The 8,427-nt window shown below is 53.8% G+C and overlaps 1 long non-coding RNA gene across 1 annotated transcript in view; it reads left to right on the top strand.

Annotated features, from left to right (window-relative positions):
• LOC105000473 overlaps positions 1 to 207 on the top strand; it is a 12,818-nt gene extending 12,611 nt beyond the window's left edge. The window contains exon 3 of the long non-coding RNA XR_826750.1: positions 62 to 207. This is a non-coding gene — a long non-coding RNA (uncharacterized LOC105000473). The remainder of the gene's footprint in view (positions 1 to 61) is intronic.
• The last annotated feature ends 8,220 nt before the right edge of the window (positions 208 to 8,427 follow it).

Genomic DNA, 8,427 nt, shown 5'->3' with positions numbered 1-8,427 from the left:
GGCCGGGGGGGGGCAGGCACATCCTCTCACTCCAATACTAAGCTGCCTCTCTGTTCCCCAGGCTAACACTTCTGGGAGTTTGTGCGAAGGACAGAATGAGAGAAGGATCAGATGGTCACCATGGCCTTCCTTATCATTCAAGGAGAAAAGGGAGACTTAAACCCTAAGTGTCCATCAACTGTATTTGCAAAATAAATCTGATGCAATTATTAGCCTTCATTTGTGGTCATGGAAATCTGTCTGCAAGACATTACATTTTAAAACTCAAGCCAGAAAACAGTAGATATAATGTGATCCTAATTTTGAAAAGCCTGAAAACATACCTGTGTGTATTTACAAGTGAAGAGAACGATCTACACCAAAGATTAAATAGATGATTCTGGGGTGTGACCCCAGTGGCTATTTTTTTTTACTTATTTTTTTTTAAGTAGGAGAACAATAGTCATTTTGTGGTTTTATCTACTTAAAATTTTTTAAAATATATTTTTGGCTCTGCTCAGTCTTTGTTGCTGTGCATGGGCTTTCTCTAGTTGTGGAAAGCAGTGGCTACTCTAGTTGCAATGACCAGGCTTTTCACTGTGGCGGCTTCTCTTTTTATGGAACACTGGTTCTAGGTATGCGGGTTTTTATAGTTGTAGCTCGCAAGCTCTAGAGAGAGTTCAGAAGTTGCAGTGCATGGGCTTAGTTGCCTGCAGCCTGTGGAATCTTCCTGGACCAGGGATCGAACCCATGTCCCCTTCATTGTCGAGAGGATTCCTAACCACTGGACCACCAGGGAAGTCCTATTTTGTGATATTAAAAAACAAGCCCCTCAAAATATGTTCTCAAAAGTGTTGAAGAAGGAATCTCACATCCCCTGACTCAGGGAAGGCCGAGACACATCCAGAAACAAGTATCACTCATTGCTGGAGATTCCCTCGGGCCCACTCCTATGCAAACCAGAGCTAGGGTGCAGCATCTTATCTCGCAGGAAGCAGAAGCCTGAGGGAGGGACAAGGACCCCCTCTGAGGCTCCACACAGGTTCCTCCAGGGCGCCCCTGACTCTGATGTCTCCTGGGGACTCACAGGTTCCTGTACCCCATTCTCATCAAGCACTTCCCCCCATGCAGACCACCATGGGCCTCTCCCGAAGCCCTTCTGCAAACCTTCTCCTGTCCAGCTTCACAATACATCTTGTAAGTTCTCCTGTTGGTTAGACTTTGGTCTAAAGTCTAACTTCTGCTATTATCTGGTTACTTCTATCTCAACGTTCTGCCTGACCACATTCCTTTTCGTAAGGAAAAAAGGAAATGAATCCTTCACACAATCTATCCTCATGAAGAACTCACTGCCAGAGTGCGCAGGCGCTGGAGAAACAAAAATGACATAGGGACCAGCTACGCTGAGGGCCCAGGCCCTAGACCGGCCGAGGCCCCTTCCCTGCAGGTCAGGCTTGGCAATCCTGTGCCTGTCTTCCCTCGGGAGTCCCAGCAGAGGATGGAGCCCTTACCCTCCTCCTCTCTCGCTCTCAGAGAGCAGAGAAAGCATCAGATGAGGAGGGGAACCCCAGCACCCTGCATTCTGTCTGGGAGTCTGTGGGCCTAAAGTGCCCAAGGGCAGAAGTGGCATCTCCAACCAAGGAGCAGAGTTTGTAAGCCCAGCTGTCATGCTGTCAGAGTTAACTGGCACACACGTTTATCGTCAGAAGAAGAAACAAAGAAATAGACTCAGGCTGGCGGTGAGGCTGGAGAGAACTTGACCTCCAAACGTGAAACCCTGAAGACCCAGGATATCGTGGGTTCCAAGTGCGCCACTTCTGCCAATTCCTGGGTCCCTGGGATGCGACAGGAAACAAGAACATTTTGGAAGAGAGGAAACGTGTTTTGTTTGAAACAAAACATTATACCATATTTACACACCCATGTTCATAGGGTAATTCACAGTAGATACAATGTAGAAACAGCCCTAGAGTCCATCGATGGAGGGATGGGTAAACAAAATTTGGACAATGAAATATGATTCAGCTTTAAAGAGGAAGGAAATTCTGGCATACGCTACAGCGTGGATGAACTTTGAGGGCACTGCGGTCAATGAAAGACAAATAGAGTGTGATTCCACTCACATGAGGTCCCTAGGGTAGATGAAATCATAAAGAGAGAAAATTAGATGGGGGGTGGGAAAGGGGAATTGGTGTTCAATGGAGACAGAGGTTCAGTTCGGGAAGATGAGAAAGGTCTGGAGACGGACGGGGGCTCTGGCTGTCCTGCAGTGTGAAGGTCCTTAATGTCACTGAACTGTATACATTCGAATGGTAAATTTTAGGTTGTGTGTATTTTACCACAATAAAATAAATGTTTAAACATATACATGACCCCTGTCATGGGAATACACTCACGCATGCATAAACACACACAGAGACATATGGTTTAAGCGATTCTGAAAGAAACGTACCAGCAGGCTGACGGTCGTCAGCTCTGCTAGTGAGACCTCGCTGCTTTCCCTGACTGATCTTTGCTGTGATTTCCAAATTTGCACAATGGAATAGAGGTTATCAAATGCACATCTTTCCCCACTGAGCCCGCTCTGCTGGCCTTTCAGCCTCCACACAATGGGTCATTCAGCCGCCCTGCCCACTGCCCGCGCACTCGGCCATAAATCAGCCTGACGCTGAGCGCCGCCCGCGGCCCCTGCGGCCTCTCTCCTGCCTCCTCTAGGGCCGCAGCAGGGCCCCGTGTCACGCCCACCTCCCTCCCACGCATCCCCCACCCCCACCCCCAGGCCGCCCATACCCAGCCCCTGGAGGACAGTGACCCACATCAAGGCGGGTGCTGGGTACCCGCCAGCATCTTTCATCTCCTTGAGGGGAGAGACGCTTTCCCAGCTGCGCCACTTTGCCGTCGCCTGGGCTCTTGGTAAAATAAACAGAACCGGTGGCATCTACCGGGTTTCTTACGCATATTCCCCAAACGCATAATTATCTTTCTACGAGACACATTCTTGGTGCATTGCCATGCCTCCATGCCAGAACCCCAGACTGTCTTCCTGCATTCCTGGGCCATGACACCACCACGCCATGGCCTGCTGTGCTCGGCCAGATGTGTGCAGAGTGCCTGCCACGCCGGCTTGGCCACGCAGGCTCAGCTTGGGGCAAAGGGACGCTGCAGGTGGGCACCGCAGCCACTGGGGTGAGGGGCTGCCCAAATCCACTGCTGGTGGATCCACGGCCCGAGCCCGGCCTTGACACTTCCTGCCTGCTGCAGGACCTGGACTCGTGGTGGTCATTGTCCCGCCAGCCCCGGGATGACTGCCCTGTTTCCGGTTCTGCAGAAGAGAGGGCCCACTAGGTCTGAGATCCAAGAGCGGTCAGCAGGCTTGGGGAGGACCTTCCCTTCTGACCCCGAGCTCTGCTGTGAGCGGCCAGCCAGGGATGCTGTAAAGTGAAGCCAGATGGGTCAAAACAGCTTTCAGTCTGCTCCAGCCAGCTGGACTAAGACCTCTGGGTTAAGAGACCGGTGGGCCAGCTTGGAAGGGACAATTGGACCCCACAAGCACATGAGGGGTCCACAGGCCAGGACAACACTCACTAGAGATCACCCCAGGAGCCACTTGGAACAGCCCAGCCCTGGGGCCTGGCAAGCCAAGGTCATCTTCCTCTGAGCTGCTGAGGAGTCCGGGAGAGGGGAGACCTCTCACCACAAACTCACCGAGGGCAGCAGAGACCTCAATTATTAGAGTCGATCAGGCTCCATCACAACCATTATGTGTACAGTACCTGTTGTGAATGTTGCCTGAAAATTCTGAGTTACTTCCTCAGCTGTGTGGCCTTGGACTAGTGGCTCACCCTCTCTGTTATGGTTTCTTCACTTGTCAGTGAGGACGTGTGTACATGTGTGTGTGCTCAGTCGCGTCCGATTCTTTGCAACCTTGTGGACTGTAGCCCGCCAGGCTCCTCCCTCCATGGGATTACCCACGCAAGGAGAGTGAAGTGAGTTGCCATTTCCCAGTCCAGAGGATCTTCCCAGTCCAGGGATCGAACCTGAGTCTCTTATGTCTCCTGCATTGGTGGACAGGTTCTTTGCCCACTGAGCAAATGAGTATGACAATAGTGTATGTTTCATTGAGTGGCTGTGCCGTAAGCAGAATGCAGGTTCCGGTGTGTGCCCTGCACACGGTGTTTCCATCGCACAAATGAAGCTCGGATGATTGAGGAGGTTCCCCTTGGCCAGGAACCTCACAGCCTCCTGATCCCCGTGCTTCCCAGCCTTGCAGCCCAGGCCCCTCCACCCCCCACCATCTCCCACACTCGCCTCATCCTCCTTCCAAAACCCCAGCCTTGTCACTAAATCCCCTGTTCGGAAGTCTTAACCAGGAAGCACATGGGCCACAGGGATGAGGGTGCCCAGAGCCACCACTAAACTGGCTGCAATTAAATGTCATCAGCGTGACAGGTGATGGGGTGATGGCTCATTTCTCTTATTTTTACGACTTTCATTTTTCTTTCATGGCACACTTTTCACATTTGTTTAAGACTATAAAGGCTTTGTTTTTAAATCCTCAGCACTGGCCCTCTCCTTAGTACATCCTCTCTGCTCTGGTCAATTTGACCCAGGCCCACCCCCACCTCTGCCCGGACTGCCCACCACCTACCTTCCCTTTAGTGTCTCGTGTTGCCCCCACCCACCTCACACCCTCCGTCTGGGGGCTTCTCAGCACAGCTGAGCCCACCTGGACGTTCCTCATTTTCCACGGGGCCCCCTGGAGGGGCGACAGGTGACGGCAAAAGAGGGAAACCGGACCTGTGGGAAACTTCATCTCTTCCCATGCCTCCCCTCCTTTGTGACAGGGACATCCATCACCACTGGCCATGGGACCTGACTCTTCTGGACTCTGTCCTTAGGAGGAGCCCCGGGAGGAGAGCTGGGGAGGAGGACTGGGGAGGAGTTTTGGCAGGAACCCTAGGAGGGGAAGAGTCCTAGGAGAAGAGTTGGGGGGAGGACTAGGGAGGACCCTCAGGAGGAGGATTAGGGAAGAGCTCTGGGAGGAGCCCCAGGAGGAGACCTCGGGCTGGGTGGAAAGAATGAGGGGAGGGGTCACCTGAGGCTCAGGTCTGTGTCCCAGACAGCCTCTCACCTGAGGGGAGATGGAGACAGGGTACCCTGCTCCCAGCAGTGGGTCTCACCAGAGCTCCGGGCTGGCTACAGACCCAATTAGGTTTCTGAGGTTCCGGAGTCAGAGGACTCAAGACACTGTCGTCCTTGGTCTTAAGGCTGGCAGAACCACAGAGGTGGCCGCTTCACCATGCCCTGTGCACAGCTTCTGGGGTGACCTTGGAGTCTCAGGGTTGTTCTGAAGTTCGGGGGTGCTGCCTTTGGACTCTGAGCTGCCTGGAGTTGCCATGGACATCCCAGGCACCCATGGATGACAGGCCCATGCTGGGGGATAGGAGGCAGGGGCCCACTGTCTGCTCCCCCCAACCCCTGAACTGTACCAGGCTGACCAGCCCAGGGACAGGAAGTGTGCACTGTCCAGCCCACCTCCTGAGACTCCTGCAGCCTCAGCAGCCATCCACACTGTCCCAGCCCACCGTGACCTCCCCTTCCTGACCCTCTCTGCCCCTCTGTTCACACTCCACGAAACTGCGCTGAAGGGATTCAGTTCAACAAAAATGGCCCTTGAGCCTACTCCAGGTTATCCAAAGATGCAAGATCACTTGCTCCCCACATCCACTCTGCACGGACCATCTTCATCTTCCTCCCTGACCCTGGACTCCCTGCAGTTGCCAATTCACCCAGCCCAATGGCCACATTTGCTGACAAGGTTCTGTATATATCAAAGCTATGATTTTTCCACTAGTCATGTACAGATATGAGAGTTGGACCATTAAGAAGGCTGAGCAGCAAAGAAGTAATGCTTTCAAACTGGTGTTGGAGAAGACTCTTGAGAGTCCCTTGGACAGCAAGGAGATCAAACCAGTCAATCCTAAAGGAAGTCGGCTCTGAATATTCATTGAAAGGACTGATGCTGAAGCTGAAGCTCCTGATGCGAAGAGCTGACTCATTTGAAAAGACCCTGATGCTGGGAAAGATTGAGGGCAGGAGGAGAAGGGGACGACAGAGGATGAGATGGTTGGATGGCATCACCAACTCAATGGACATGAGTTTGAGCAAACTCCAGGAGACAGTGAAAGACAGGGAAACCTGGCATGCCACAGTCCATGGGGTTGCAAAGAGTCAGACACAACTTAGCTACTGAACAACGAGCAACAACAATGACCAAATTCCCTCCTGTTTCCTCCCATGTCCGGGACCAGCAGTGCTGGCCCAGCCAGGCCAGGGCCGTGACAGCCAAGACCGCCCACAGCTGCCCTCAGTCCAGCAATTGTCTCCCCAAAGGATCCAGCGAGTTTGTTTCAATTGCTCTGATTTTCATTTCCTTCACAAGGCCCTTTAAATCCAGATTTTAAAATCGCTCCAACATTTGTCATCCTGACAGATGCCAGGAGCAAACACGAACCAGGCCTGAAGTAGGGCGTCCTGTGGGCTGAGGGTCTCCACCCAGGACGGGTCTGGTGTCTCGCAGGCGGGGGTGTTATCCACTGTCCGGTGCCAAGACCCCAACAAAGCTGGGTTTAAATCCTGGTGAGAGAGTCTGATTGTCAGGCTCAGGTCATCCTCTGGTCCTGGTGGCAGGCGGCAAGGGTCTCAAGCAGCAGTGTGGGCAGGTGCCTGGAGGAACATCTTCATGGGTTTGTCATGCTTGACCTCATCTCAAGGCCAAATCCAAGAGCTCTCTGGCCAGAGTTGACTGCTCACAGACACACCCTGCTGTGAACTGAACAATTAGTCCACCCACCTCTTCAGCCTTTGAGGACCTGAAAATGAACTCAGGGAAGGGGCCCAGCAAGGGTTTTTTTTTTTTTTTTAACATTTATTATTAAAAACAATTTTTTTAGCCACACTGTGTGGCATGCAGGATCTTAGTTCTCTGACCAGGGATCGAACCTGCACCCCCTCCAGTGGAAGTGTGGAGTCTTAACCATTGGATCACCAGGGAAGCCCCTGGAAAAGGCTTTTCTGAGAGGAGAAGCCTGGCGTCCCAGAACCAGGAGGGAAGGTGAAGAGTTCCCATGAACTCAGTTCCACCCGTTTCCGTCTGTCCACAGTCGCTGCTCAGGCTGGTTGGGCTCATCACCCCGGGATGGGCTAGGGAGCTAGACTTCAGTCCGGGTGTGCTGGGCTGAGGGGCAGGGGGACTCCAGCCCCAGGCCCACTAGTATCAACACTTGTGAGTCTGTTGAGATGGAGCGGGAGAGGGCGGAGGCCCTGGGAGCAGCAAGGACATGGGGAGCGAGGCAGTGGCCACCTCTCTGAGCCGCAGACTTTCTGGGCTGAGGGTCATCCTTCAATCCTTGCACTTTGGCTAAGATTCCCCAGGCATGGGCCCTCCTCCTCCCTGGGCGGGACAGTTTGCCAGGTTCCCGCCCAGGGCCTGATGCTGGTCCCCAAAGTGCCTCGGGCTAGGCTCAGGTGTCACCACTTAGACAAGGGACACAGAGGAGTCTGTCGTCCCTCTTACCAGCAGGGGCCTCTGGGGGGGAGTCCCATCTCCTATGATCCCCCCATGATTAGACCTTCAGGGTCTGCCCCACCTGGATCAGCGCGGACTCGCCCTGAATCTGCAGCCAGTCCATGCAGAGGCCCTCCCAGAGATGGAAGGTAGCTGCCAGTGCCCAGCTGCCAAGAACAACAGGGACGGTGGGGTTCATGTCCTCAGCCCTCCACCCCCAACCTCCCCCCAGAGGCCAGGCCAGTTCACATAGGACAGGAAGCCACGAGTCTGATGGCTGGACCGGCTCCCTCACATCTCACCAGAATGTACTCGCTATCTCATCAGGAAACGCAGGCCGGTCCCGGGTTCGGCCTCTTCTACGTGGGTGGAGGCAGAGGCTTTTCCCAGGCCCTGGGGGCCCTAGAAGGAAAGTGCTTCCACCTGGGGCCAAGGGGCCGCCCGTGGGCTTGGCTGACCTTCCTTCAGCCTTGGGAGCTCGCCCCTCACTGAGTGGGATTTATAAGCTCATAACCCCGCGATGATAACGACTTGCACATGTGTGATCAGCGTGTGTCCCGCCTTTCGCTTTGATTCGGTGTCAAATGCTGGAGGAGGTGGGCGTTTGGTGGCAGAGGGCCGGCGCCGGTGAACGACAGCCTCCCGTGGGGGCTGGGGGCAGAAGTCACATGGTCTTTGCTATGAATGGCGTGATCACATCGAGTACCCCGGGCCTGGGATGTGTCTCCTCTCCTCTGTGTCTGAGTTACACTGAGGTGGACCAGGCAGATGCCCAGGTGGAAACAGAAAAGATAGGGTTGGGGGGAGGTGCCTGCCCGACACCAGTTACCTGTGATCAGGAATGTGCCCTGGACTATTTTTACTTCGTCTGTATTTTCTTT

The sequence above is a fragment of the Bison bison genome, unplaced genomic scaffold, assembly GCF_000754665.1.
Source record: "Bison bison bison isolate TAMUID 2011002044 unplaced genomic scaffold, Bison_UMD1.0 scf7180017864371, whole genome shotgun sequence".
Classification (NCBI taxonomy): domain Eukaryota; kingdom Metazoa; phylum Chordata; class Mammalia; order Artiodactyla; family Bovidae; genus Bison; species Bison bison.
This window is presented reverse-complemented; position numbering and strand designations above follow the sequence as displayed.